This window comes from Vipera berus (assembly GCF_964194415.1).
Source record: "Vipera berus genome assembly, chromosome: W".
Classification (NCBI taxonomy): domain Eukaryota; kingdom Metazoa; phylum Chordata; class Lepidosauria; order Squamata; family Viperidae; genus Vipera; species Vipera berus.
The window spans coordinates 49,413,812-49,423,202 of NC_138210.1; the positions used below are offsets into that span (position 1 = coordinate 49,413,812).

Genomic DNA, 9,391 nt, shown 5'->3' on the forward strand with positions numbered 1-9,391 from the left:
TCAGCCAGCTTTGCTGAGGAAGTAATAAAAGGGCCAAGTTTGAAGAACCATGCTTTAGAGTGCTAGAAGTTGAATGGGTTGCCATTTATCCTACCGGTTTCCGCTCTGAAAGAACAGGCCTAGCTAGAACGCAACAGCCTCCTCTGTTATTTTTCTCCTCAAAGCATCTTTGATCATTTTTTTTAGTACAGGTATTCCTCAACTGGTTGGCTCAGGAATTCTGGGAGAATAAGTCCACAAGTCATAAAAAGAGCCAAGGTTGCCTACCCCTGGAGGAAGTACTTGCAACTTTGATTCAGCATTGTAAATCCAGTTTTTCCAGCTGGTCCCTTTCCCCCTTCTTGGGACCCCTTAAATCCCACAGTCCCTGGCGGAGCGTTTGATCTAGCTAGCACATCTGGAAGGCGCGAGGATGGAGAAAGGCGTACTCTAGCCAGTCTTTTGCACGCACTCTGCACCATTCCTCAGATGCTTGTTTGCTTATATCGATGGAAACTTGGCATCAGTTTTGGATCATTGTCAGAGTTGGGGGTCAGTACAGAAAGTTGGACTTCGGACTCAGGAATTCCTGGGACATGCATATTATCCCCATATATGTGCTTTGCCCCCAGTCATACATTGCCTGACCCTCCCCAGAGATCCCTATTTATAGAGACAAAGTCACACAGTATCTGGGGGGAACAGACTGCATGGCTCCACTGGGAGATGGCTTCGTTGCTTGGGGTTTGTTTGTTTGTTTGTTTTTCAAAGAAGGAAGCAGACTATTGGGGTGTGGTAGAAGTTAAATCCAAGTCGAGTTTAGGAACTTGGGGGAGGTAAGGACAGGGGTTTGCTTGCCTCTTGTGTTTTTATTTCAAGAACAAAACTACCTGATTTGATGTCGGACCACGATCGGGAGAGCTCCCGAAACGTTAAAACCAGGCTGATATCTTATCCTCCATCTTCCTCAACTGCCTGTCCTGCATAGATGTGGACCAGCTTCTTATCTCACGGCTGAAGATGCTGAGAGCTGCAGTTGAAGACAACTAGGAAATGACACGTTCTAGAAGGCTATGCCTGTAGTAAGAGAGCGAGATATCACAGGCAGCTCTTTATCAAACCAATTGCAAAACATGCACATGGGTCTTTATCAAAGGGGCAGCCGCAGTGGTAGCTGATTTCCTGCTGAACAGGAAGTAGTGCAGCTGAATCCTCTGGTCTTCAGCTGTTCATCTCTTCAGGAATGCTCAGATGTTTCCCCTTAAGAGTTCTGCTTCCTTAGAATAAGGAGCCGCACGGATCCACCTCTTGTTTTTCTGGGAGCAAAGGAGCTGGGGGAGAAGATGGGAGAGAGATTTTTGAATGGATAAAAAGAACACGCCGTTTTCGCCATCATGGATTCTACCGCTGTTTTATTGGAGAAGAAAAGACATATCTTCAGGATGTGCTTGTAGGAAGCTGGGAGGGGGAATCAAAGCAGAATTAGACGTACAGGAAGCCCAGTTGACATTCCCAGGAACTGTTTCTCAACCTTGGCAACTTTTTAAAGATGCATGGACTTCAACTCCCAGAATTCCTCAGCCAGCATGGCAGGGTGGATTCTTCAATTCTGGGAGTTGAAGTCCCCGCATCTTAAAAGTTGCCAAGGTTGAAGAAGCACAGTGCTAGATCATGCAAGCAGTGATGATGAGTATGTGTCAGAGGAGAAGACAGTGCAGGGAAGTTGGCTGGGAATACTGCTATAATTCTTTGAAGCACAGCGGCCGCTAAACACTCAACACCTTTTATCAAGCAATGCTTCACTTTCCGGATAAAACATGAATTAATTTAGCCTTAACTAGGCCAGCTCAATTACTTGTACATCTCAGAGCTTGGCTTTTAAAAATACTTTGGAAACCAGCTTAGTTTACAGCAGCCTTGGTTAGCTTGGCATCTTCTGAATGCACTGGAACACAGCTTCCCTAACTCTACTCCAATGCACCTGAGGGGCAAAGGTGGTTTAGATCTTAACCATGCAGGGCTAGAGTTTTTACACTTGTGAATGGTACACACTTAAGAGCTTGGTACACGCTTTATCATGTATTCTCGGACTCATTTCTATAAGTGGAGGAGGGCGGGTGCCAATTGGGGGCATGTTTATTTTTAAAATAAAATGTTTTTAAAGAAAAAAAAGTAAGTTTTTCTAAGTCAAGTTACCAAAATATGCTGAAATTAAATAAATAGATCACTCCCAGAGTTAATTAGACTGCGTATATCATGACTTCCCCAACAGGTATCCCTGCATTTAGAAAGGTAGCCCATCAAAGGGCTCTTTAGTCTTAACTTTTGCACTAACATCTTCCACATGCTCAGACTTTATTATGTGGGATCGTGTACAGGAAGATTCACCCAAGGGGACATGGAGCTGGAACAGCTCAACCTGGATTGGATGTCATCTCCTTTATCTGCCGCTCTTGTAGACATACTCAAAATATTTTATTGTTGATGGTTACGCTGCATCTGGGGTGCGAGGGTGGGATGCAAACTTACCCTGATCAGGAAAAAAAAAAGAAAAACCCAGATCAGATTCCTAAGGGACTTTTCCTGATGCAGGCACCCTAAAGACAGGTGGTCTCTCCTAATGGATGCTTGCTGAAATAGCATCTTGGACCAACTGAACTCTCACCTGCCCTGTTTAGGGAAAAGATGGTGTAGCAGAACAGAGGATTATTCAGAATTTGAGAGAGGGATCTGTGAAATGGATCTCGGAGTCTTAGTAGACAATCACTTCAATATGAGCCAGCAGTGTGCTGCAGCTGCCAAAAAAGCCAACACAGTGCTAGGCTGCATTAACAGAGAGATAGAATCAAGATCACGTGAAGTACTAATACCACTTTACAATGCTTTGGTAAGGCCACACCTGGAATACTGCATCCAGTTTTGGTCACCACGATGTAAAAAAGATGTCGAGACTCTAGAAAGGGTACAGAGAAGAGCAACAAAGATGATTGGGGGACTGGAGGCTAAAACATATAGGGAACGGTTGCTGGAATTGGGTATGTGTAGTTTAACGAAGAGAAGAGTGAGGGGTGACATGATAGCAGTGTTCCAATATCTCAGGGGCTGCCACAAAGAAGAGGGAGTCAAGCTATTCTCCAAAGCACCTGAAAGCAGGACAAGAAGCAACGGATGGAAACTAGTCAAGGAGAGAAGCAACCTAGAACTAAGGAGAAACTTCCTGACAGTTAGAACAATTAACCAGTGGAACAACCTGCCTCCAGAGGTGGTGAATGCTCCAACACTGGAGGTTTTTAAGAAGAGACTGGACAGCCATTTGCCTGAAATGGTATAAGGTTTCCTGCCTGAGCAGGGGGTTGGACTAGATGACCTCCAAGGTCCCTTCCAACTTTATTATTATTATTATTATTATTATTATTATTATTATTATTATTATTATTATTATTTTGTGGGTTCTGCTCTGCTGTTCAAAGTTTTTAGGCAATTATATCAGAGATTGTTCTTGATCTTGCCAGATCTCTCCTTGACTTCAACAGTTCCATATAATTTCCATTTAAAGTTTCCCACAATTCAAATGCTAACTGTAAGATGAGAGAGAGGAGGGAAAGGAATATTTCTCCTTACTTTGTCAGAAGAAATGATCTGCATTTTCCAATTCTTAAGGCAGCTGTTTAGGGGGGAGCCCATGGTTATTGAAACCAGACAGTCTGATTACAGTCCAAAAGGTTAGAAGGGTTAGAATTGTTCATCTGTGGAATTAACTTTGCTCAGCTAATTTTAGGCCTAATAAATCAATCACCTTTTTACTGTAGGGAGAAAAAAAATAGCAGTCAATCAACTGGAAGGATATCCAATCTTTTGCATATATTTTGAATCCATTAAAAACTGCACATAAAGAGTAAGCCTCATTCGAATTAGCAGAAAACTGTCACATATAACTTAATACCTTAAAAAGGCAGTGTTATCTTGCATTTATTTAGGAATTCATTGAGACATACAATTTGACCAGGGTTGCAGAAACTACCGCTTAATCATATAAAAATGCAGGTTGTACACAGTTGATCTTGCTGATCTCCAGAGTTAACTGGATCTGAAACCACTGGAGTTTCTACATGGTTAGGGACGTCTAAAAAGCATCCTGGAAGAAAGCAAAAGGATGACATATCCTTACTGTTGCCAAGAAAATAATGACAGTGTACAGGCCAGGAATCAAGCTTCATGTCAACAAGACATTTTTTAAAACTATACACATCTCTGGTTGCTATTCCCTAACATTTTGTAAAAATGAAGTTTGCTGTGGCAATCAATTCTGCTCTAGGGATCTTGGCATAGCTATGCGTCAGTCCCACTAAATAGATTAGACCAGGAAATAAAATTCCATAGAAAGGCTAAAACTATCTTTACTGAGATTGGCTATAATAATAATCTTCCAAGTCTATGTTATATCACCTCCTTCTTAGCCTTCAGTGAATAAGGATGGCATCTGCCTGAGCTATTGCCAAATGTTATATCAATGTTTTGGACTTAAAGGGGTATTTTAATCCGTTTTGTTTATTTTATTTATTTATTTATTTATTTATTTATTTAATTGGATTTATATACCACCCTTCTCCCGAAGGACTCGGGGCGGTGTACAGGGCAGTTAAAACACAATATACAAGGTTAAAAATAAATTAAATTAAATTAGCCCCAACAAGTAAATCACATTTAAAATCCCAAACCCTCAGTCCAGGCCGGCAAGCTCAAATAACCAAGTTTTCAGGTCGCGGCGAAAGGAGCAAAGGTCGGGAGCCATCCGGAGCTCAACAGGTAGCTGGTTCCAGAGGGCAGGCACGCCCACAGAGAATGCTCTCCCCCTGGGGGCCACCAGCCGGCACTCCCTGACCAACGGCACCCTGAGGAGGCCCTCTCTGTGGGAGCGCACAGGACGATGGGAAGTTGACGCCGGCAGAAGGTGCTCCTGTAAATAATCCAGACCCATGCCATTTAGGGCTTTATAGGTCATCACCAGCACCTTGAATCTCACCCGGAGGGCAACTGGAAGCCAATGCAGCTCGTGGAGCAGAGGCGTTATATGGGAGTATCGGGAGACCCCCATCACAACTTGCGCGGCCGCATTCTGCACCAGTTGGAGCCTCCGAGTGGTCCTCAAGGGCAGCCCCATGTAGAGAGCATTGCAGTAGTCTATCCGAGAGGTCACGAGCGCATGAGTGACTGTACGTAGGGCATCTCGGTCCAAATAGAGCCGCAACTGGCGCACCAGGCGAACCTGGGCAAAAGCCCTCCTGGTCACAGCTCCTATATGATCTTCTAAACTGAGCTGTGAATCAAGGAGGATGCCCAAGTTGCAAGCCCTATCTTCGGGGGGTAACACCTCACCCCCCCCATAGTTAAAGATGGAATAAACTGGGTAACCCGAGATGCTGGTATGTACAGCCACTCGGTCTTGTCAGGATTAAGACGAAGCCTGTTCCTCCCCATCCAGAGCCCTACCGCCTCCAGGCAACGGGACATCACAGCGAGGGCATCACCGGGTTGATTTGGGGTGGAAATAAAAAGTTGGGTATCATGTAGTATGTTGAAATCAGATGTCTGCTTTCACTGTATGAATGTGGACACAGGTTTTTAACACACACTGACATACAAGTCATCTTCCTTACTGTCTGTCAACAGGCTGGGCCTGTTTGCTGTGGCTTCAAATTGCTGCTGCTTGTAAGATATTTATTTGGCTTTCAATGGGGAAAGACCTTGTAATTTACATTCAAGAGAGAGATAGAGAAGTTTTACATGTCCATTCTCACACCCTTTGGTCTAAGTGTGGCATGTATGAAGCCTAGCCAATGCAGAATAAGGTAATAAACTTTACACTTGAAATTCCAGAAGTACCTAAATTGAACTCTGCTTGAAATCAATCAGGGCAAGAATCAAACTAGCATTAGGAAGAACCAGATACTCTCTCAGCAGGCTGTGTTGAAGACTTCAAACCATTATTTCACTCAGCATAATCTATTTTAAAGGGTTCTTGTAATTATGGAACAGGTTGCCCATGTATAACTGGCCATCCTTTCTAAGGCTATATTACATACGAAATAAAATCATACGGCTAATGCAACTGCAAATGTGGGTTTGAGAACTACAGAAATAAGGCACTAGATAAAAGGGGACAATTTCTGAGAAGAGATGGAAGCCAAAACCAGAAAAAAACCATCCTATTTCTGCTTATGTGTCAATCATGTCTTTTTAAGGATCATCCAGTGGCTAAATTTTAAGACTTTAATAGTTATTGCCATCTAGTGGAGAAAAATAATAGTGTTGTTCTACCTACATTCCACATTTCAAAGCAAAGCAGCTTTTAAGGAAGCAAGTCATACCGGTAGTATGTTGAAATCAGATGTCTGCTTTCACTGTATGAATGTGGACACAGGTTTTTAACACACACTGACATACAAACACACACAATTATTCTGGCTCAAATGTTAAAAATATTGTTACATTTGTAACCTGATAATGTGAATAGTGGGTCCTTAACTATAATCCCAATTTATATCCCCTTTGGATAAGAAAACAAGAATGAGATGGCAAATAGTTCTTTAGGCACCACATCAAAGGAATTTCAAGGTTAATAAATTGATACATGGTGAAAAGTGGGTTTTTTATTATTCTAAATTTTAGAATTTTGCTGTTTACCACCATTTACAACTAAATATACTTAGATGTCAAGCCATTTAAAGAGAAAAAGTTTAAAAAAATACTTTTAAAATTTAAAAAGCTACTGCATTGAAATAATTATCCCCCAAAGTTATGAAGTTTACTAACTTTACAGTTTAGGTAGGTGTCAAAGCAATGTTAACCAGGTTTTTCTGAATGATCAAAAGTTCCAGGGCTGTAAAATTTATTCATGCTTCCCTTTTTTTGAAAGAAATAACCCAAGACTTATTTTATTTACTTTATGTATTTATTAAATGTATATACCACCCACTGTCCAAAGTAACTTGTTATAAGAAGCTCAACAGAGGTAAAATACTGCTTTAGTATTTCCAAAGTAATCCATAATTTATTTTTTTATTCATCATATTTTTACACTATCCATCTCACCTAAGTGACTCTAGGTAGCTTACAATAAAAAAACTCTGTTCAGCTTTAGGAAACTAATTTAATTTCAGTCTGTCCTTTACTCACTCACCTTTTCTCTTAAACCACTCTCCATTTTTTTTCCTTTTATACAAAAACACTCATTTCCATTGTGGCCTGTCCTCTGATTTGTTAATACTTTACTGGAATTTCTTCATATATTTCAGTACAATGAACAACTGCTTAACCAATTTAATTCCCATGCCTTATAAGCCATCAACAGAATTTTGTTTGTTCACAAAAGTATTTCTTATTCATAGCCTGCTTTTCCTTCAAGAGCTCAAATAACAAGCATAAACACTCCTACCTATCTCCTGCTTTATCCCCATGGCAATGACCTTGTGGCATAAATCAGGCTGAGTGTCTGGCTCCAAATCACCCAGCAAACCTCTATGGTGAGGGGGAATTCATACCCAGATCTTCTAGTTCAGTGTTTCTCATCCTCAGCAACTTTAAGATGTGCAACTTCAACTCCCAGAATCCCCCAGTCCACCCATTTTAAAGTTGCTGAGATTGAGAAACATTGTTCTAGATCACAGATGTCAAACTTTGTTGAATCACATGATGTATCATGACATATCATGTTTTTTGCCTTTGCAGATATGGGGTGGGCGTGGCCTGCATTTGATGTATCCGGCCCGCAGGCCACCAGTTTGACACCCCTGTTCTAGATCCTAGTCTTTAATCAAAATTCCACACCATCCTCCACACTATACAACCCTCCACACTACTTGGAGAAAGAATAATGAAATGCAATAACTTATCAGAAAAGTAACTTTAGGTATGCGTATTGAGCAATAAAATACTTATATATTTAAACCAATGTTAACAATAAGGACTGTAATATAAAAATCTAACCACCATCACGTTACAGAGACCGTTATGTTAAAAATACTATTATAATAAGCATTGAATATCATTTTTCAGGAAAGCATAACCTATTGTTAAATTTATTACCTTTACCTTTATATTTATTATGACGCATTTTACTTTATAAAATACATCTAGTGCAGACTTCAACAGGCTGCTTGGGCATTAATTACAAGGAATATCTGGGAATTTTTATTCTGTTAGTTCCAGAAAACTCATGGAAATGAGTCACGAAATGAAGCAGTGATCATCATCTCTGGCTTTACCTTGAGCTTTCCCAGTGCCGTTATTTCTAGAGCCGGTAAAGCTTCAAAAAGTTTCACTAACAGGTCAAATTCTGAATGCATTATTGACATTCTACTAGAAAGCAGGACAAGAAGCAACGGATGGAAACTAGTCAAGGAGAGAAGCAAGCTAGAACTAAGGAGAAACTTCCTGACAGCTAACCAGTGGAACAACTGGCCTCCAGAAGTTGTGAATGCTCCAACACTGGAAGAGACTGGGCAGCCATTTGCCTGAAATGGTATAGAGTTTCCTGCCTGAGTAGGGGGTTGGACTAGATGATCTCCAAGGTCCCTTCCAACATTATTATTATTATTACTAACCATGGGATGGTTAACCTTTTCTAATATGTTAACCATGGGATGGATTTCTGCTTGTCCCGCACCTGTTGAGAATACAGCGCCTCCTGAATTTGTTAGTCTTCAAGGTACATTTTTGGCATGTGGGGGAGGGGGGGAGGATGCATGCATATTTGACTGGACTGCAATACTTTTTTTCAACTGCACGTCCCCCCCCCCAATCCCAAAGAAAACTTCAGGGAGCCAATTGATTTTTATGTAATAATACCAGAGAGAAACAGTTGCGTTTTTCCCTGCTGGATTCCCCAGTGGAAGCTGAGGCCCACGCACCTGTGTTGAAAAACTACTATTCTGCCACATGGCGAAGAAAAAGCTAAAAAGTTTCAAAGTCTGTCCCTCTCGACTTGGGGGCCTGAGCAGATCCTACGGTCTCCGAACTGCCCTATAGGTTAAGCCAGGCGTCCCCTCCGTCTCGTTTCTCTTCTGGGACTCAAAATCCCCGAGGTTTCCATTTTTAGCTGGAAGTGGATGAGCCAAAGCGGCTTTGGAGGGACTCGAGTCTCCATTTTGGCTTCATTCTCCGCGGCAAAAGGAGCGCCGGCTTTTCTCCTCTGAGGCGAAAGCGTCGCCGGTCCCGTTAGAAGGAGCGGCGGCTTTCCTCAGGCAGATTCGCCCCTCGCGCTTTCGTCCTCCACCGAATCCAAGCGAAACATTTCGACCGGGGCCCCCTCTCGCCCACAAGGCGTCACGACACCAGGGCGCGCCGCCAAGCCCCCGAAACGACGCGCCTTTTTCCTGTCAGCCTGGGAAGAATCTGCGAGGACGGAAGCGCC

The 9,391-nt window shown here is 42.1% G+C and overlaps 1 long non-coding RNA gene across 1 annotated transcript; it reads right to left on the reverse strand.

Moving 5' to 3' along the window:
• Positions 1-1,084: 1,084 nt before the first annotated feature.
• On the reverse strand, positions 1,085-9,391 carry LOC308676219. The gene is made up of 3 exons (XR_014028289.1): positions 8,889-9,391; positions 3,601-3,782; positions 1,085-1,310 (listed from the first exon to the last, which is right to left on the reverse strand). It is a non-coding gene; the product is annotated as an uncharacterized lncRNA (long non-coding RNA).